The sequence below is a fragment of the Rhyacophila brunnea genome, unplaced genomic scaffold (assembly GCF_057557595.1).
Source record: "Rhyacophila brunnea isolate RB1 unplaced genomic scaffold, BYU_Rbru_1.0 scaffold_116, whole genome shotgun sequence".
NCBI classification, from domain to species: domain Eukaryota; kingdom Metazoa; phylum Arthropoda; class Insecta; order Trichoptera; family Rhyacophilidae; genus Rhyacophila; species Rhyacophila brunnea.
This window is the reverse complement of record NW_028232770.1, coordinates 474,476-497,563: the sequence shown is the minus strand read 5'-3', so window position 1 is coordinate 497,563 and position 23,088 is coordinate 474,476.

Here is a 23,088-nt window from a genome sequence, read left to right as displayed (position 1 = left end):
ATTGTAGTGTATATTATACAGCTTTATAATATTTAAAAATTTATTTGACAGTATTTGATTTTATTTCTTGAAGTTTAAAATCTTTAAGGATTTTTCTGATTCTACAAAACAAATCCACAATATAATATTTTATCTTGTCTACGATGTATATAACATCACTCCATATTGCGATTTTATAACGCATATCTGTAAAATTATACACAAGAATCTCTAATAAGGTAACAAAACCGTTCAATATAAAGAATTTGTAAGCCTTCTTTATTGTTTTATGGAAATATTCGGTAATTTTAATAGTTAGTCATGTGATTTTACTGTTCTTATATGTTTTTTGCAAAAACAAAAATATCGATAAAAGCTTCTTTTTCGTGTTTATTATGATGTGCTCATAATTCACACGAAGCTGATAAAAGCAGCAAAGAAATTATAATTTATTATATATGTCTGGGCTGTTTTTTTAAACATTTTAGAAAAAATCATATGATTAAAGAAATAAATTTTTCGGGATTTCAAAATTGGATTATTCTCACAAAGGAATTCAATTTGTCTTGCGATAAAATCTATGCATTTGTGATGATTTAATTATAATAAAAAATCGTAAATTACATATTTATTGCGAGCTGAAAAAAATAAAAAACCATATATTATAAGATATAGATGTGTTTACTCGGTGATATATAATGTTTAAGAAGTATTTTAGCAAATAATTACTCAAAATTATGCTGGTTTTATGTGATCTTGCATGATAGCTTATTTAATAGAATAGAAAAACAAAACTTTTTTATATAAAACCACGGAATCTAAAATAATAAACCACTTGATAAATAGATATATTAAACGCATTTTCTATGAAATTATTGCAATTTTTATATCTTTGTTTTGAAAAATTACAACAGCTGCTTTTTAAATTAAACTGGTAATCCGTGCAAACACATCTAAATCTATAATATCTATATATTTTTGTGCTGAGAAAATAAAAAACTCAACCATCATAGTCTTGATACAATATTTTGAATATTTGTAACTTAAAGCTAGTCAACCTAAAATATTAACATAAATGGCTAAAATACATCATTATCATGAATGTTTTGAATATTTTTTACATTTCTATCAATTCTATAAAGTATCTTTTAAAATAAACAGTTTTTAATCATGTGCGGTTCTATGAAATTTAGAACTTTAAAAGATTATACTATGTTTTTTTTTAAAATAGATTGCAACCTCTTTCATTCTTTTACTTTAAATAATCCAAAAATTTATTTAATATATGATTGATCATAAAACACACAAAAAACCTGTATTTCGTTCAATGAATGTAATTTCTGTCATCAAATATACAAAGTAAATATTAAACTAAATATAATAAATTAATTTTTAACGTTTTGATATGCAGGGACTACCATTCAACTTTCTATTTTCTCTTTTATACTTTGAATACTTTAAGAATTATTGAAGCGATTTTATCTCTTAGATTTGATACAAAATAAAAATTAACTATAAAAATAATATTTGATCTAGAATACATAATTATAGCATAATTTGGATCTGAATTTCATTATAATTTTATAAATGTTAGGCAGCTTCAAATAATGTTTATTTTAAACTTTATTATGCCAAAAATCGTAGAAAATGTAGATACTTATATTGGTATCAATATTTGTTCAAGAAATAGTATTAAAAATCCGACATTTTTATTGTTTTATGTAGTTTTTTCGGTGTATTTGTTTTAATAGTTATTAAAAAAGACCACAAAAAATAAAAATATAGATCAAAAAAAATAGAAATATAGATCAAAAAAAAATAAAAATATAGATTAAAAAAATATTTGTTGGTATTATGTTATTGCATTTTTTCTTCAGCCAAGAAAAATTTATTATGACACTATAGAAGAGAATAAACATATACACTTGCTCTTCAAATAGACTATTTAAATAAAATGTGGATTTGTTTTATCGTTTTAATTGCTATGTATTTATATACCTTGACTACATGGGGTTACTAAGATTAGTTAACTTTTATATCTAATTTAATCGTATAAAAAAACGCTCCTTATTATAAATTTAATTTTGTTTTCTATGATATTGAGACTACAGTGCTTACTTTGAGGATGTATTTATCACCTACGATATAACCTCCGCGAGAAAATACTAAAATAATAGTAAAGAAAAAATATTTTAAAAATTATATATGAGTTTAATAAAAAAAATTTGGAATCCTAATTCACAAAATTTTACCTCCTTTCATTCCATCATTAAGAGATTCCGAATCTAATATCGACAATTCCAATAAAAAAAATTGAAAATTTATACAAATCTGATTGATCATATACTAAAACAAAAATGACTATCTAATGGTATAAATAATCTTCCAATTCTAAAATTTAAAAATAACATCACATTTATAATATTAAAAATTTTAATTAACCAAAAAAACGATTTTTACTTTTTTAAAACAATAGATGAAAATTTAAGCGTGAAAAAATGTGTTAAGTAATAATGTAATAACAGGCTTCTATTTTAATTTATAATTTTGAAAATAATTAAGCCCTAGCGTCAATCTTTTAGCAATCTCTAGAATAAAAAAAGAATTCGTAATATTCGCGCAGTTTTTTTGTCTTTTTATTTTTTCGAATTAAACACAGCAGCAAATATTTTGCTATAAAGTTATAAATTTCCCTTTTTATTAAAAAAACTGCATTTTTTATCGAACAAATAATTAAGGACGGTAGATGCCTTTATCCTTAGATAAAATTCAATTATAGGGTTATAAATAATCAGAATGAAAAATTTATTATTCAATCTATTAAATCTTTTTGCACTACATTGTTTATTTATGTGTGGAATTTGTGTTTTTATTACTTATTTTTCGACGGTGTGCTTTCCTTTTTAAATAAAACACCAAAACTAGATGATTTCCTCCATAAAAAAGTGTAAATATATATAATTTTATTAACTTTTGAGCTTTAATTCATGAAATTATATAATATTTGCTGTTTTAAGATAAAATATATGCTTTCTCATGACATGTGAGCTCAAGAATTCTGATTATTTTCAAAATAATTAAAGCTAAGACATGAAATATGAAATTATAGTTTTAAATCTACTTGTTTTCTAATGTTGATTTCTTTTTAAAACACATATAAAGTTATTATTTCTCTTCTTAAATATTTTACGACTATTATATTTATTTATATACTTTAATACATATAAACCAATTTAAATCTATAATCACAAAAAAATATCGATAGTTTAAAAGGGTGTATAATTATGATTTAAAGAACATATGAAGTCGTTGTATATAATAATCAAACCAATGCCTCTGAGCGTCCGATAAGGCGTTAATGATTTTAATATTACACCTTTAATTAGGTCTAATAGTATTTCTGGTTTTCAAGATGTTTATATTACACAAGATATATTCAGTAAACTAGAGCTCATACAATTGACCCTGATTTTAGTCTTCCCATGAGCTCTATACATAGTGAAAATTTTCTTTCGATTCGCCTTTACTGATAATTTTCGTATTTAAAGTAAAATTAATTTTTTATTATGCATATCATATTTATGTTTACTTTTTTTTTATTCTTTTTCAACAAATCTAATAAATACCATTCAAATAATTTTATTTTGCTTCAATGTCAGAAAAATAATCTATTATTGCACTAAAATGTGAGCTTTAATGTAATTTTATTTGTTTTGTGTAAAAATATCGACAGTTTTTGCGAATAAAATTATATTAAAAATGTGTAGTTTTTTTGATTATCTTTTTGTTTACAAAAGAAAGAAAAATAAAGTGTATATAAAGATTGAACTAAACATATTTAAATATAAATATGCAATTCAAAGCTTATTTAGATTTTTTTTGCCTTTATTTTAGAATTAAATTATTTAATAATCTTGAATTTGATAATCATCATAGATTATGTATTTTTTTTAAAAACCTAATATATAGATTATAATCGTGGAGCAGTATTTCTTTTCATACACTTAAAGTGTATTATAAAAGGAAATGAAAGTATATCATAATATTTTTAAAAATTTTCTAGGTTTCAAAATAACTTTAATAAACTTAAATATTCTTTAGTTGCACGAAATTTAAAAATTGTTCTTAATAGAAATTTTTTTTATCAAATTAAAACTTGCAATAAATTTTAGAGCTTAGTTTTATATAAGAAGTTTTATTTTGGCTTATTATAGGCTCTTAACATAATCTATAGTTTTTTCTAAAAAAAAATGTCTTAGTAGTATCTTGTTATAAATTTAAAAACACAAGAAAAAAAATTTAATGGGGAAAAGAGAATAAATTAAGGAATCAAATTAAATAATGGCATAAATATATGCACAAGGATAAAAAATCCTAAGTGGTATGTTTCGTATCACATTTATATATTGTTTAGAAAAACATTTGAATTCATTACATATGTTATCAGAAGTGAAATTGATGCGAATATATTAGGGGAGGATGGCAAAAAATATATTAAAGATTTTTATTAATTTATAATTGACCAACTACGTCTCAGTAAAGAAAATTAATGAAAATTGGCTTAGGTTTTAAATCAACTTTATAATAGGGGGAAATGGAGATATTTTATAGACTCTATAATAAAAAAAATACGTTCCTTTTAATTTAATTTTTAATTATATCAAGATTGTATGTACAATGCACATCCTGTACTATAAAGTTAATCTTTTTATTTATGGGTTTATTTCAGGATTGTAATTTCAGATTTTATCTTCAAACATAAATTTCCTGATTCCTGTGGTCACATCAGATACATGCTCATGAACATATCATCTTCGATACCTATCTTCTTTTTAAGACCTATTAGTCCAAGGGTTTTTTAAAAGGTATATTTTAAGTATATGCTTCGATTTGGTTTGTGATGTGAATTCGACTATTTTTTGGTTCCTTTTAGGATATTATGGTATCACACTATCCTATGCTACGACATATATTATAATCTTTGTCTGACAATTATATAATCTAGCTCCTAAAAACAAATCAATTAAAATTAAAATATTTATTAACTATATAATTTAAATTGGCTTTTAATATATTCTTATTTAATTTAAAATCTTGAAATTTTTTATTTAATAATATAAGTTATTCAATATAAATCAGATAATTGACTATCAAGATTTTGTATTTGCTTTTTACTGCATTACAATTATTTAAAGTTAAAAGAATATTGCTCTAAGAGTTCATTTTTTCTTTATATCCACATTCACATTCATAAAAGACTGTTTGTCCTTCATCTGCCGATCTCGTTTGAATAGTGTTGTATGTCATCTCCTCTGCTCCACATTTTACACATTGATATTTAATTTTAGCTCCTTTAGCTTTTTTGACGGTGTAAACCTTTTCTTGTTCATAATGCTTTACCATTATAAGAGGTTTAAATGAATCTGATAATTTTTGTGGCATTTTGCATGAAGTGCAGTAAAATTCGTCTTGAAATGATGGAGGATCTAAAAGTGAGCCACAGAAACAAAACATAATACCGGGGTTGGAATATTTAGATATGTCTGCGATGGTTAGATTTAAAATGAAAGATGGAAATTATACACCTTATATTAGACAAAGTTGAATTAATTTAAATATCGATAAAAAACAATTTACTAATTGTGTAATAAGACCATGGATAGTGTATATTCTAACTAAACAAATATTGATTTTTCAAACTTAGTTTAGTAAAATTCCATATTGAATCTATTAGATAACACTGAATAAATTAACATCAAAGAAATAAATATTCTAGCTAAAAATTTTACAATTTTGTATATTTGGAATGCTGATATTCGTGCTGTGATACTTTTCAAAGCAATTAAAAATAAAAAATACCCGTATCATCATCAAAAAGCACCTAAAAATGCATTAAAACTCTTTGTGCATAATAATTCTAGAGAATAAAAACATATTAGCCCAAGATTTGGTCTTGCCTTATCCGATAAGGAGGCCTAGTATAGAAACTCGAGTAAAAATGCAACAATTTACAAGAATTCAAGTTACAGTTGTATTGTTTATATTGTGTAATAGAGGGTTAATGTTCCATATTGGATGTTAAAAATTGTAATCTTTCCTGTGTCTAGAAAATTTTCACGTAAATTCCTTTCTTTTTGATGCTTGTTTAATTTCAATTATACTTACTTCCCCAGTTGAAGAAAGTAGCATTAAAATTTCGGAAAGAACACAGCTATGATGGGGAGAATATATACGCTTGTGATTGTGTTGATAAAATATAAAATACGATGTCTTTTTATAGAAGATCGGCCATTGATTGTAATAGGGAAAATTACTTAGACAAGAAATTTATCCTAATTTAAACCCATATACAGAATAAAATATTTTCAAATTAAAAATTTTCAAAAGACGCATTGGTTTTAATAGGTAAAATTATCTAGAAAATAAATTTATCCTAATTTAAACCCATATACAGAATAAAATATTTTCAAATAAAAAATCATCCAAAAGATGCAGTTGATTTTAATACATAAAATTATCTAGAAAATAAATTTATCCTAATTTAAACCCATATACAGAAAAAAATATTTTAAATATAAACTTTTGCAAAAGATAAAGTTTGTTTTGTATATAATTATCCAGTTAAATTTTATTGTGATGATCGATAAACCTCTTTAATCTTGACAACTTCTGAATGGGCAACTTAATAGTTTTATGCCTATCCAGGTACCGGTAGATCAAATCGATTATACATTATTGTCTTTCGTTGCTCCTCGCACATTTTATCTATACGTAAGGGCATCAGCAACTTACCACTTTTTTTATATTTATATTCATTAAATATATCCAAAACATCATCAAAATCAAAGACGTCAGTTTCATTAATCTTTCGCCTATTTAATTCGGAAAACGCAGCTGAAATATTGCTTGGTGTCATTCCTTTGGATGCTTTTAATAGAGCAGTCATTTTTAATTCATTCTCAAATAAATCAGATTTGATGAAGCTTTTGATAATTTCATAGCGTTCAGTATCGTTCGGAACTTCAAAACAAATATGATTACCCATTCTTCGCAAAAAAGCACTATCTATATTCTTTTCAAAATTAGTTGCACCAAAAACAAAACATTTACTTTTGAGAACTGTTTCTGTTCCATCAAGAGAACTCAGAAATTGACTTCGAATATTTGAAGCATGCTCGGTCGTACTTTCCTTTCTTTCACTAAAAAAAGCATCAATCTCGTCAATAAAAATCAATACAGTTTTGTCTTTAGAATGTTCATTGGCATATTGAAATAACCTCTCAATATTCTTTTCCGATTCACCAACATATTTCTCAACTAAACTAGATGGTTGAACAGTAATCAATATTACACTAGATGGCAGATTATCCAAATCTTCATATGTGTATCCTTTGGATAAGAAAGAATCTATATCTCCACATTTTTTTATTTCATTTTTAATTTTTTGATGCAGATCAAATAAGTAAGAAAAAACTTTGATAAAAAGTGTTTTTCCAGTACCAGGTTCGCCATACAATAAAAAATTCTTTTCTGAAGGCCTCAACACAGCTGGTAATGTTTTCTCATCACAAGAATCAATTTTATTAAGCATTTTGTCAAGAATAACAACCATATTATCTAAAAGATCCTTTCTGCCGTATATATTTGAATAAGAAAATTGCCTTAAATTTTCATATACACTAAAAGGCTCTTTCTTACTAGAGCTTTTATTTTCACTGAAAAAATTAAATATTATTATGCACATCACTATAACACACATAATTGTAAAGATAATGCCCCAAATACCTTTCTTTGTTTTCTTTTTTTCATTGTCTGTGCCTTTGAGCCTTTTTAAAACTAGATACTCGATCAAATCGAGTGTAATATCTTTTTTGTGCTTTTTATTGGTGGAATCAGATAGTTGATACAATAGTTTATCGTTTGAAGGCAATTCATTGTTTTTCATTTGCTTTTCTATCGTGCGTTTTCTCAACACATCGCGCATACATAATCGAATAAAAAAAAATTTAATCTTTTTTTATAATTTTGCCTTAAATGTTACAAATTAAATCTCTACTCGATTCGGAAAATATATGGTGTATAAATTAATGTATTTTATTGAATCTACACACGTGTTCATCCATCTTATTTATGTGAAGATTTTATAGGATTCATAATCAATATTAAGGTACAATATTTCTATTGAAAGGAAATCCAACTTTTTGGGCAGCATTAAAGTTTTGTATAATCGAAACATATTTCCCACCAATAAATTCTAGTTTTAAGTAGCTGAAAAATGTTTTTAAAAGTAAAATCTGACATATGAAACTTTTCAATAATATCGATATTTAAAAGTGTATGGTTAGAACATTTATTATGGATTTTCGAAGAAGTGTACAGTATTAACACAAAAAAGATATTAATATACATCGGTTGAGAAATCACTCTAATAGAAGTGCTTCAAAATATTAATAACAAATAACATTTCTGTTTCATGGTATTAAGATTCATTATCTTTTTGCTTAATTAAAATAATACAAGAATTTCTTTCACGTAAATGCGCTGACTCATTTAAACACTAAATTATTTTGATCAAATTAATAATCATAGCAGTAAATAATTAAAAAAACTAATACATTATTTATAATTTTTTTTTAAATTCAATCATTAAAATATAATCTAGTCTTCTGATGTATGTCTAAAATCCATTATAATACAAAAGAGCTAAAAATTTAAAGAATCTAAAAATAACATAGGATAATATAAAAATAAAATTTAATGGATATGCCTTTAAAAAAAAGGATTTTTTGAAATCTTGCAAATATAATCTTATATTAATAATACTCATAGTGAATCTTGCCATGTGTAAAAATAAAAAAAGGTAGTAAAAGGGGATGCATAGAAAAATAATAAAATATAGTAAGCGTATCAAAAATACAAAAGTGAAGAATTCTGGCTAATTAAAATATAGAATCCATAAGAAACTTAAATATCATTAATTAAACATATTTACAATATATGATCAAAACAGATTTTTAATATAAATCACAATGAACCTAATGAATCACTTCACATTCCAACTTTATGACGCTTATCATCCGACTCGTTTTATAAGGTCAATAATTTGCTTAGATTATTTCAAGATGTTTTTACATTAAATGTATTTAAAAAAATGCATATAATTCGATTTATTCTTTATAAAAAGATTTTAGGAAACCAATGAAAATTTTAGACTTGATAAAATGTTATTTATAACCTCAACTATCAGAAAAAAATGTAATTATCAAATTATTTTGTAAAATTTAACCTGTTTAATAAAGAAATTTTATATTAAATAAGCGTGAAAAAATATTTTGAAAATTTAAATAGATCTTCTAACTTTTCTGCCATAAAAAGTGGTAAATTACGATAATATTATGCACAATCATATATTGTACAGCGAATATAGAATAATATGTGTAAAGCATATTTACAAAATCGACTTCATACACAATACCAGATTTTTATAAATATATCCTATTTATAGTGCTGGTAGGATCTATATTTTATAGAAGAAACACTCAATTTTTTTATGGAGCACTTAAAGATTGCAATATGATCTATCTAATATGCCTAAAAACAAATTTAAAAAAATCACAATTAGATGTAAGAAAACAGAACATAAATTAATAAATAAATTTAAAATCATATTTAACGTATTATAACGATTCTAAAATATTTTAAATCCGCACCAAAAAAAAATTTGGTTTTTTATGCTATATTGATGATCTTTGACCTAAAAAAATTGTGCGCTATATTTCAGATTACCTCTATTAAATATATTACAAAATTCACATTCTATAGTAATTTGTATTCTCCAAATAAAAAAATAACGAAGCAGAAAAGCTTAAAAATAATGAATCATGGTTTTATTTATGAATAAATACACACTGAAATAAATTATTTTTAGCTACACCGTTCATAAATTTATAAATAAAGCATCATAATAATTTAAACTCAAACATGTAATATAAAAAAGTATTGTGTTTGAAAAGTGCATTTTGAAAATTAATATAACTTTTGCAATTATATGTAGAAAAATATTTCGAGAAAATTTAAAATGTATAGATATATTTTTATGGTAAACACGAAAAAAATAATAATTCACATCTTCAGCAGATATTTAATGTTAATTTATCAAGTATGTTAATTCTACTGTATTCTCCATTTATGCCCATATATCTCATGAAATCGATTTCTTTTTCCCTACTTTTTTCAAATGCAATGTAAAAGTCGATTTTTTTTTATAATATTATAGTCATATAGGCCATTTTAGAAGTAGTATGTAAATCCTTTTTTATTTAAACAAGTAAATTATCTATTAAAGATATAATAGTGTCATCATAGGATTATTTAGAAATGGGATGCAAAACCATTTATTTCATATTATTCAAACATTTAGTCATTTAATTTACGATTTTTAGTCTCTTATATTTTTGTTATTTTATTATATCTATTATTTATCAGCTCAATATTTGAAGTATATTATCTTAAATCTTGACTTATAAATTGAAACATAAATAAATATAAAATATTTATGTCAACTTAAAAACGATATAAAATATATAGAGAATATATACAGTATAAAGGGGCTAATTTCAACATTACATAAATAATATCGAATCAAAAAAAATATAATATTTTATTAATTTAAATGATGTAATTCTATTAAAAGGAAATAAAATAAACTGTAATTTACAATACACGGTAAATATCTATATTGAGACGTATAAAAAGAAAAAATATATATATTAAACCTATTCAAACATAAATTAATGAATTGGATCGAAAATAAATACTTGTAACAACACAATAATTTTGTTTTTAATCATAAAAACCGTGATTGAATATAAGAGGATGATTATAGGAGAGATGGTATGATAAAAACCACATAATATAAAAGAGAAATACAACCATTATGGACAAATTTATTGGTAAATAAAAATAAAAAAAAATACATTTTTTTTATATGGTCAAAAGCTCTTATAAAATATATCAAATTATTAAGTAAATAATTTTGATCAAAGAGGAAATATAAGTGTGAAGATAACAATATATGGGGAAGAAATAAGTTTTAAGTTGCGTATTTCGAAAATTATCCGGGTTTTGTTCAGAAAGTAGCTTAGTACAGAAGAATAAATATGATCAAAGTGCGTATGGTTTTCTTTAAAAATATTTAATCAAAGAAATCAATGAAACCTGTACTATCTACATATTTTGATGAAAGGTGATATATATAATGATCTCTAAAATAATTTACAGGCTTGGAGGTGTGGTAATTTGGAATTTTCAAGCCTTATCTTATGTATTATTTATAAAACAATGCATGCCAATTTTTGTGATTGCTATTGATGGTATAATAGAAAAAGACAACATCTCGCACCAAATTTATATAATCTGAAATTACCATATATGTGAATTTACAATCCCGAGAGCTTCTTAAAGTTGGTTAAAAAACCATCATAGATAAAAACACATAAAATTACAAAAAATAATAATTTTGAGAATTTTCGATGTATTAAGATGACAATTACAGTGGCTATCTAGACAACAAATAAAATAATAATGGCCAGAGATTATAGATTATACCAATACACTAAATAATAAAATATTTGTAGGTAAATTAATATACACACTATATTGAAATATTCCAATGCCAAATTTAAAAGAAAGGTGGAATATATCATATAAATACATTCTAAATGCAATAAAAATAATATCTCATTTGATCATTTTTAACGTGTTTTTATCATATTTAATAATATTATATTCAAACGTATATGTAAAGCTTATTTACCACTATAAGGAATTACAATCCTTAACTAACCTCTCTACGCAACTTAATTTTTTTATCATAAGAAAGAGATGCCGAGATTTATATGAAGTCAAAACCCTGTAAATATGCTTTCGAATGAAAGATACACAGATTACAATATTTTATCATTATTAAAATATTTTCAAAAAAAAATTCAATGAAAAATTATAAACGCATATCATTATACATTTTTATAGTTGGTTGATACATATTTAAACGATAATCTTAAATGTAATATTCTTCATAACTTTATTGAGTTTTATTAAATACAAAAATTAATGAATAAAAAGTTATCAGGAGGAAAATAAAAACGCAATAAAAGAATATTTCAATTATATCTATATATTTGAAGAAAATATCTTCAATATGCTAATATGTTGAAAGAATGCATTTAGTTTATCGCATTATTAGAACTATCCAAAATAGAAATAAATAAATTATAAATTTAAGTTAGATATTATTTAAATAAACATGTAATTTTTATATCCAATTTTATAGATGGTTTAGATGGTTTTTTTCTCATTCTAAACAATATTAATTCGTTGAACACATATGATTAAAATATTTCTAAGGTCTTTTTTTATGTATGTATTTCCTTCATTATCGATTGAAGATTTTTTTTTAAGTCGACGACATACTTGCCAGAGATTCCAAAGTCTTGGCTTCTCTTCCCTTTCTATGAGTTTCTGTAGTTCTAGCTACTCTGCTTTGAGGACCATACATCGGCCTAGTAATAAACTCATAAAGAACACCAAACCAAGAAGTCTGTATATAACAGAAATCATAAAATTCTGGTGCTATTTTTCTTACTTCCGGTAGCTTATCCCAAGCAATTGATGGAAAATCGTGATGTTCATTATGGTAGCCTATATTCAAGTAAAGACGATTGAACGGTCCGTAATACGAATACGTTTCTTGTCCGTCAGCAAAAGTAAAATGCTCCTGGATTAAGTGTGCAGCAGTGGGATGAATCGAATATGCGAACCAAGTAGATAAAACAATATAGTATATAGCACTAATAGAAAAAATAAAGTAGCTTAGTACAAGAATAGACACGTGTAATCCGATATTTGCCATTTCTCTCAATGTAATTGATTTCGGTATAGCAAAACTTCGGGAAATATACATAACTGGATAAACCGCTATGTAAAGCATCTTTGCATATGCGTTTCCTTGTATTAATTTAATTTCTACATCAAGCGGAAGATCTGCATCTTTGTGAAGAACACCAAGGTAAAAATGATGATCCATATGATATTTCTGAAAGCTTCCGAAAATAGGAAGAGCAATAGGTATATTTGAAAGATACCCATAAATAATATTTATGGTGGGTGATGTCGAAGCAAGATCGTGTGTACATTCATGTATAAGCACACCCGATAAAGAGACAATAGATCCACCGTATAAATAAGAAAATAAAACAAAAATGGCTATACTATGAATCTTAGACGATAAAAATAGCCCAATAAAATGTAAAAAAACGTGAAATATTATTACATACTTTGTTTTGGAACTAGGCCCATAGAGCTTGGTTATATGTGGGTATTTCCTAAGTATAGATTTTTTTCGTTTTGCATGTGGTTCATCGTATTCATTATCCATCGCAAACCCTTCATCTTCATATGGAACTGATTTCTTCCAGAATCCCTTATAATTTGAATCCCTTTTATCAATATTTTTATTCTTATTTTTTCGAGATTTATTTCTATTCCTTGATGAACCTTCTTTCATGTTTTAAAAGGATTCCATCCTTATATTATTCGGCAAACCAATAGATTGAAATGGTAGGTTTCAGCCCAATCAAATTCCTATCTCTCATTTAATATTTTAAAATAATAATCATTTATGGTAGAATAATGATGTTGTTTTATGATAGATAAAAATATAAATCCAAATGTTAAGAGAAATTTATTTTGAACATTATTAGTGTGATAAAACGAAAATGATTCCCAAATATTTATGGTATTTACAAAAAATGCGTTTAATTCCTTCACAGAATATAGATACCCCAGCCCAATTCGATAGATTGCATTAATGAATTTACAATATATTCACATAATTATTTGAATCCAAGATTCATCCTTTCATTTCTAGGTTTTATTAATTTAAAATTTTTAAAAGTCTTTGATCGAAACTAAACACATTAATCTATGCCTTTTCATATCAGATTCACAAATATGCCATTATAAAAAGAAATAAAAATACAGCCCCGCCATTTCAACTTAAAATATCATGATTCATGTGAAAACAAGATGTAAAAAAGTCAGAGTTGTAAAAACTCGTTTATAATCTAGATATATGGTAAAGGATTTTATTGTTAGAAACACCACGAGAAATTTTTAAAAAATAAACTTGCTCTTGAAACTTATTCATTTGCAAAACTATTCCAATGACTTTTAATCGACTTGTTTATTTTTTCTTCTCAAAAAAATTTTAATTTATACAATAGCGGATTATTTTACTTTTTTCGTAATTTCATGTGATCTCTTACTAAGCTTTGATATAATAAAAAAATATAAGAAGGATTTGAATTTTTTTATTCTATTTTATCATCTATATCATTATTTGCAAATTTTAATTTTTATGCTATATCTCGCTTATAATGCCACAATCTATTTGAATGACTCAAAAATTTATGGTGAAAACCATAATCATTTTTTATACTTTAGTCTTATATTTATAGTACATATTTAAATTATATTTAAAATTTGATTTATCGAGTTTAGCTATTTTAAACAATATTTTACGAATAGTCATATAATGTGAATGTCACCAAGTCACAATGAATTTTTTTATTTGGATCTTTATCTTACCAAATACCTATCCTTACCTTAAATTTTTTAATCGGAATAAGCATTTATTTCGAGTTTTTATTAGCATATTTAGAAAGAAACATAAGTTTTTATATTCTACAGAAAAAAATTAAGAAGTTTCAATTTAGCCATCCTTCAAAAAATCCTGATTAAAGAATAAATAGTATAATATATTTAACCCAAGCGTTGTCATTGATCTTATGGGTGAGATTTTTAATGTACGCATTTAAGTAATTTATAAATTAAGGGGAAATTAAATCGAAAAAGCGTGTTAAACTACAAAAGATTCTTTATTTTTGTGTTAAACGCAAATTCTTCTTTTGAAACAAACATTTAATTATATTTGCTCATTAATAAATTAAAAATGTAAGTTTTTGCTGTCAATATGATATTTAATATAATTAAAATATTTGCAGTAATTCCAAATTATATACCCTACGTGTTTTCTGTATAATATATTGCGCGCCAATTTCTATATTTATAATCATTTTAAAGCTTTTATAACCACATAATATTATGTAAAACTATGATAAAAAAATTTGAAGCAAATCTCATATTTTTGGGCTTCTCCCCAAAGATTATAAATCAGCAAAAAAAAATTACATGTTTATCGACCATCATAAAACCCTAGATTTATTTGATAATTTATAAAGAAGACTTTGTCATAACTTGTATAATTATGTATTATGATATATGTTCGTGAGTAAAACTTTAAAAATATTAAATAAATAGCAAACAAACATATAAAATGTTGTAAAAATGTTTTTAGAGCCTTTTTTAGTAAATTTTTAACTTTTTGAATATATCTATTTGGCCTTGTTGCTAGAAATTTTGTGTGAAAGAAGATTTGATGAATTTAAAAATCTGCATAAAAATTTCTTCTGTATATTTTCATTAGAAACCATTTAATAAAAAGGTTTTTGGGTTCCGCAGTTTGTTTGGAAGGGCAAAAATTAGTATCCAGTGTTTCATCAGATACCACCATTCAGATTCTTTGAATATTCTCAAAACAAAAATACCCGCAAGGGGAAGGTCTGTCGAAACTAAAAGGTAAAATCATAAAAAGATAGACAAACCAAACAAATCAAAAAGTTCCTGTGCAAGACTCCCCAACTTACCCGAACATCGAATGAATCCTACATGTTCATCAAAGATATGGGTAGGTGTAGAGTAGTAGTATAATAAATGAGCTACTGAAAGTAGATGAATTTCTTCCCATCTACATATCGAAATCCACCTGGTAAAATATTTCTAATAAACGGATATCCAATTGGTTACTGGAAACGAGAAATTCTACACGTGGGGGTGCTAATTATCAGTAAAGATTTTTTAGGTCGAAGAGAACTTCCTAAAAGGAAGTTTTATACGGGTAAATAAGTTAAAAATAAGTAGATAAATCGTTAGTTCTATACAAAAATCAATATGAAAATACATTTAAACTGTATTTAAGCGTGTTTTACAGCCTAATGCACATATATTTTATTTCCTTTGATTATATTATCTATAATGATTTATTAATGTCGATTTATTTGTGAAAAACGTTATAGTCTTTTTAAACATCTAAAATTAAGATATAATTCGATTAATTATATTATAAATTTAAAATGGGTATTTTTGATATCTTAAATGAATAATTTTTGGATGGAGAGGGTTTCCCAGATACTTAGCATTTCAACAACAAAGTACAATAAAATATATTATTTTTAAAACGCAAAACAAGGCCATTTTGTGATAAAAAATTATTTTTTTATTGGTTTAAACATAACACAGCTTAAATAAATTCAATTTCTAAGTCCTTAGATCTATTTTTCTAAATTATAGACATAAATAATAATCATGAAGTGTGTTTTCTTCAAAATTAAATTCATGTATTCAAGGATATAAAAACTTTTTGTGCGGATTGAATCATGAATTAGATATCTTGAAATTTTTAAAACGAAGTTAGTTTCGAATTAGATCCGCTTAAATTATCCTTAACACTTAATATTGCACACATATAGTATTGAGAAAAATTCCAAAAAAATTAAGACCATACATACACCAGCCATGATTGGAATTATTTACACTTATAATTCTAACCTAGACACAGAAAATAGCTTATATATGAAAATTTTTACTAGAAACTTAATAAAAAATAATATTTAAAAGAGTTCTCTATAAATCTGTCAGCTTAGTTGAAATACAATTAATCTTCGGTGTTTTTGGACGTAAAATAAAAATAAATTTCAGTCAGCGTCGATTTTATACCGAATCTAGTGCAGTTTCAGGCTACATCCTTAGACATTTAATTCATAGCTAGCTTGGTAAAAAAATTTTGCAATATTTAATCCCCAAAGAAAACATTTTATCCAATAATGATTAAATATATTTTTATGCATTTATTTTATAATTAAAATACAGGCGAAACAATTGAAAAGTTATAGGATATAAAAAATTGGAAATTCTCAATTTATTTTTTACCTAGTTTTGTTATGGGCATGTCATATTTTTCAGTATTCACTTCAAACCATTTGCTGAATTTCCCCGCATTCATCGCTATATTTCTGCGTAAAAAAAGAAAACAACGGATATTTATTCTAACATCAACTGATTTCAAACATACTTTCATTTGTGAATTCTTTTCTAGCCCATCTATTCCATAGAAAGATGATTTTCCATACTCGTTCAAAAAAATCTTTTTATTCTGCATGTAGGTATTTATATCAACAAAAGCATCCGAATTTGGGTAATATACGGGGGATAGTATATAATCGTTCGTTTTACTGTCATAAAATAGTTTTGGGAATCTATAAACTTTTTCTTCTATCCATTTCTCGGCCTGTTTTGTGGTATTTGTCGGATCGAATCGCAGTAATTTAATGAGGTTTCGGATGCAAACAGACAAGTCTTTATTACGAAGTAAAAATATTGCTTCGTTTTTTTGTTTGCTATTAAATTTTAGATCTTTGGTTTCTAAAATTTAAAATTCTTGCTCTAGGAGCATTCCTGTAACATCGTCAATGTTCGCATTCAAATAGTTCTCAATACCCTCTTTTTCTCGCAAAAATATGTTGGAAATTTGTCTAGTACAAGCAGTAGAACTTATATTCTCTATTATTTTTGAAAAAATGGGATGGGAAGATGCTGATTTTATACTAGCGTATGTGCTACGATTTATTTTAATAAAAGAATTAAGGCCCGATAAACTTGTGAGAAAGACATTGTATGATCTCTCGCCTGTGATTATCATTTCAGAAAATTCTTCTGGTATTTCTATATTCTCGATAATTCTCTTTATTTCAACTTCATCTTTCCCGCCTATAAATCTTTCTGGATTTTCAAATCTCACTTTTTTGGTATAGATTGATTGGCGTAAGAATTTTTCTATTTTTTGTTTGTCAGTTAAGTTCTCTAAAGATGGTCCGAATTCTGTACGTGACTTTTTTAATAGTCTAGATAAATTTCTTTTTACCATGTTGGCGGTTGTTTCGGTATCTGAATTCAATACATCATCAATATCTGCACATTTAATAAAGTTGATCATGGAAATGATAACATATATGCGTGAAATATAATTTATATAACATGATAACAGCATGTTAATTTTTTATTCATTCTGTAAAATATTTTAATAAAGTAATATGAATTTACCTTTTTTGATAAAAAAAAATTGGTTTTGGAATATTTAAGCCGCTTTAAAATTTTAAAAATGGTAAATTAGTTCCTTTAAAAATTTATAAATAAAAATACGCCAATCTTTAAAATCGTTGTATACTTTAATTTAGAGCTGGTTAAAAAGGAGGCTAAAAATATATTCGAAATTATATAAAATACGAGAGAAATAAGAAAATATAAGAAAGAATGTGACTAAGTCACTAAATTAAGGATTAAATTCATTACAAAATATCATATTAATGGTTTTAGTATTTTTTTTTGAAAAACAACCCAATGTTTTTTATATTAAATCGCCTATAGTATTGTTATATTTTTAATCTTTAAAATTTTTCTATGATCAGGAAATATATTATATTACACATTAATTTTTATTAGATGTATGAAGATATGATTTTTAGTGATACAAGCATCTTTCACCTTCGAAATATCTTATAACAAGTATATAGAAAATAAAAAGTAATCAAGATTAGCAGATTGTTTATATTGTAACGATTATAATTGGAAATATCAGACATTTTTTTGCGCAAAGCAAACAATAATTTCAATTTGTTCCCCGAAAGTGAGCTATCCGATTTATGTTTTTTATTATTATTTAGAGAAGTAACTTGTATTTTATTATAAATGAACTCAGCTTCGTATTTTTTGCTATCTATAATGTATTTTATTTCTTCAGAAAAGTCAAAAATATCAATTTCTATTTTCTTGTAAATTTTGAATAATAAAATATTTAATTATCTAAACATGTACCCTTCATGTTGAAACCTAAAATTTAAGCCTTTTTAATCCTTTCATTGATTACATCATGCCTCTTTTTCATAATAATTCTCTTAATCAGGAGAATAATAAATTGATTTGTAGACATTTACTTTTTAATGTGTAAAGAAACCTATTATTCACGAAAGATACAGGTGATGTGCAAAAGTTTCTGATACATAATTTTAATTTATTTCTTACTAACAATGCATCGGCAACCTTTTCAAAATTATGACCTCCAAAATTAGAAACTCTAGAAGACATTCCACAAAATTATATTATAACGAAATCAATGTATTTTGGATATCTTCAGCATTAATTTTTAATTCAAGTATTTCAATGAGAAATGGCACACAAAAATAATTTTAATTCAAATAACCTACTATAATATTGACTATTTTTTTTATATTATTGGAGGAACATAATACAAATGAATTTTTATATAAAATTTACTTTTAATTTACTTTTTTTCTTTTTATAAAGTTCAGAATGATGTTTTTTTCTTACATTTGTTCTGGGAATATTATTAGCATAAAAATGACACGCCAAGAATAGTTTTTTTTTTATTACGCTTAGTTGTGATCTGTTTTGAAATCTAAGGAATGTAGCGACTTATGCTTATTACTTTTAATTGGTTGTTCGGTGTCTATATTTATATTCAACTAAGCAAATATGATGCTTAGTCAATAGATGTTCTTCAAGTGGGTTTTTTTACCCTGCTTGGTATTAGCACAATATTTGTTTCACTAATGTTGCCAAAAAATTATATTTATTTTTAAAGAAGAAAATTTTTTGTTCGGCTAAAAATGTGTTAAAGACGCTTTATTATTTTTAGTATTGTATTTTCATTATTTAGTTGTGGCATGAATATAAGTCAAAAAATATCGGAAAGTATTTTTTAAATGTATAAAATTTCTATAAAAATATATATATATATTTTTTCCGTAAAAATCATGGTTAAGGATACACAAAAAACGATAATACTGAACTTATTAAAATAATTTTTTCTTATAAAAAAAGCCCCCCTTACTTTTATTAAATTTTTGAAAATCAACATATATAATACCTTGCATTGAAATATTAACGAGCAAATACTAACATTTATTATTCTTGGGTGCTATTCCCCTTAAAATCAATATAGAATATAAAATTAACAAATTAAGAAACAAATATACAATTTGATTCTGGAGGTGTCGGCTTTTTTCTATCAATCAATTTGCATGTAATAATATTTTTACTTCAAAAATTATAAAAGGATTTAAAATATCAGATTAAGCAGAAGTATACAGGCAAGCTCTAACACTTCTTAAAACACTTGAAAACATATCATTTGACAATAGAAGAACAGTTGACGAATATAGATCAGGGGAAGATTTCATAAGATGAATTTAGAAGTCATGAAATATTTATAATGGGCCATCTACATAACAGTAAAAAAATTGTTAAAAATAAGAAACTACACCCATAAATAAAAAAATTTTTGCTTCAGAAATTATAGAGAGCTATGTAAAATAATTATTTAAAAAAATTAAATTGCAATATCCAAGGTTTATTATTTTCTAAAAGCTAAGATCGAATTGGGGCGAAAATTAATAGCCAAAAATTTGAAAGATTACATCTTTATCAGAAATCCCGTAAAAAATTATTCAAATCACCCTTTTCTCTTCTAATAACATTTTAATTCAACAAGAGAAAGAATAATAATCGAAATTTGTCCCCAATGTGAAAAGCTTGCATTTGATATTTAAAATTATTTACATAAATAATTTACACCCAAAAAAAGTTAATTAAATAAAAGCCAAAAGAATTGTTTAGGATTCTGTTCAAATTAAAATTTATTCAAAAAAAAATAAAAAAAAAGCATCTAGAACAACTTAAAATGATGTTAAAAAATCGAAATGTTTGTTTAAATTAACAAAAATATATTCGAAAGGCCAATTTGAAATTTTCATCAATTAAATTTTTCGCTGCATCACAGTATATTATCTATATTCATAAAAGATAACGAATTCCGTTTGGATCAATGTGGAGCACTTTAAAAAAATAGATTTCCTGCAAAATAATTTTAGGTTGTATCAAATTCGTTAATAATAATATATATTGTGTGTCTATTTGCCTTTAAGCTTATAATCAAGGTTTAAAAATGTTCACCGGTGATTTAAAGTTGGAATGGTGAAGGATTTAAAAATTGTGCGAATAAAATAAATATAAAATCATGCAAAAGAATCTTTTAATTAAAAAAATAAATGATCATATAAGTAGAAAACTGATACACCTTGTTTTTAATTTTTTTTTGATTAAAAAGGTTAAAAATTAAAATAATTTTTGTTTTTATAATGAATAGAACATGCTTAACGAATGTAATAAATTAAAATTAGGTTTAATCATCTTTAATAGAACATAAAATTTAATTATAAATCAAATATATGGAAACGGAATAAATATATAAAACAATTGCATGTATAAAAATTTGAGAAGCTCACAAAAAAATTGTTTAAATTGTTTTAATAATGTTATTTTGTAAAAGCAAACAACCAACATTAGTTTAAATAATTTTCTTTATAATTTTTCTATCTAGATTATTAGTTATACTTTATTGTGATAAAATAAAAAATCGATCGCATCTACTATCTAAATGAAATAAAAAATAGCCGTAAAAATAGTTTTGCTGCATATAATAACAAAAAATGATGTCAGATGGCAATATTGTAGTAATATTGTAAATCATTTTATATTACAAGTGGTGAGTAAAAAATAATTAAACACTATATATAGTAAATTAAAATTATGAACAACACATATTATCAAGCGAAATGAATTCACATATGATTATAAAGATTTAATTTATCTTTTATTTAAATAAGATTTATATCATGCAAAACGGAATCTGTTATTAATTGAGATAATTCCGAAGCTAATTATTGAAAATCAAAATAAGTTAAATTCACTGACTTATAAAAACTTCGATAAGCTCGCTTTACTGGCAAATTTTGAATGGTTTGATTGAATTTATATATCGTTAAATAAAAAGGCTTTAATGTAGCAGTAATAAGCATATTAATGCTTTTGTTCAAATATTTTGACATAAAATGTATTTTGGTTGTAACTCTTCAATTAATAAGAACTTTTGTCTTATTTTATACTTTGTAATACTTTCATGAGCAATATAAATTTAATTTTGGATATTTTTATTTGAATTTAAAGTCAGCACTTATGGTTTTAGAAAATACAAACTATTATTTTATGGCCATAGATGGTATTATCACAAAATATCAACCTTTTAAAAGTGGTATTTAAGCGTTATAAATTATATAAATAAATTTTCTTTATTGTTGATGAATTAAATTCTTCAGTTACTTTATAAATTCATTTTAGATTTATATTTAATGAAAAAATCATAATAATCTTGAATCCTAAAATCATTACTTGATGCTTATAGCAATTTTTTTGACTTTAATAGTAAATATTTTATTCCATTCTTCGCTCAATGTTTTTACAGTACAAATTAAATCTTAAAGTACTTAAAGACTTGGTTAAAAAAGCGCCATATATTTTGTTCCACAAAAAACAAAGTTATGACCGCACTAAAATCATATAATGTAAATAGAATTCGAAAAAAAAACATTAATGGTATTAAACTGCGTAATTATTTTCAATAATTTGTATTAATAAATTTTTATCAGAATATAATTTTAAAACATCTCAAAATATTTTTACCTTTAAAAATTTAATGAAGCAAGTTTGATTTTAATGAACCTTATTTTGCTTTTTAATAGCCATTTACTTTCGAATGGTTTTAGACAAAAATATTGGTGTTTTAAAACGGGTGTTTTTATTATTAAAAAATATATAGAACTTAAATAAGTGATACACGGTAATTATAGGGTATTTTATATAGTGTATGGCTATACAAAAGGAAATTTTTTATATTTCGTACAGATTTTTCTATCATTCAAATTCTGTTGATTTATCATAATTCTTTTTAGATCTGCTGATTTCTTTCATTGTATCTGGTTCTATATAATTAGCTTTAATTTTTTCTATGTAATTCTAAAA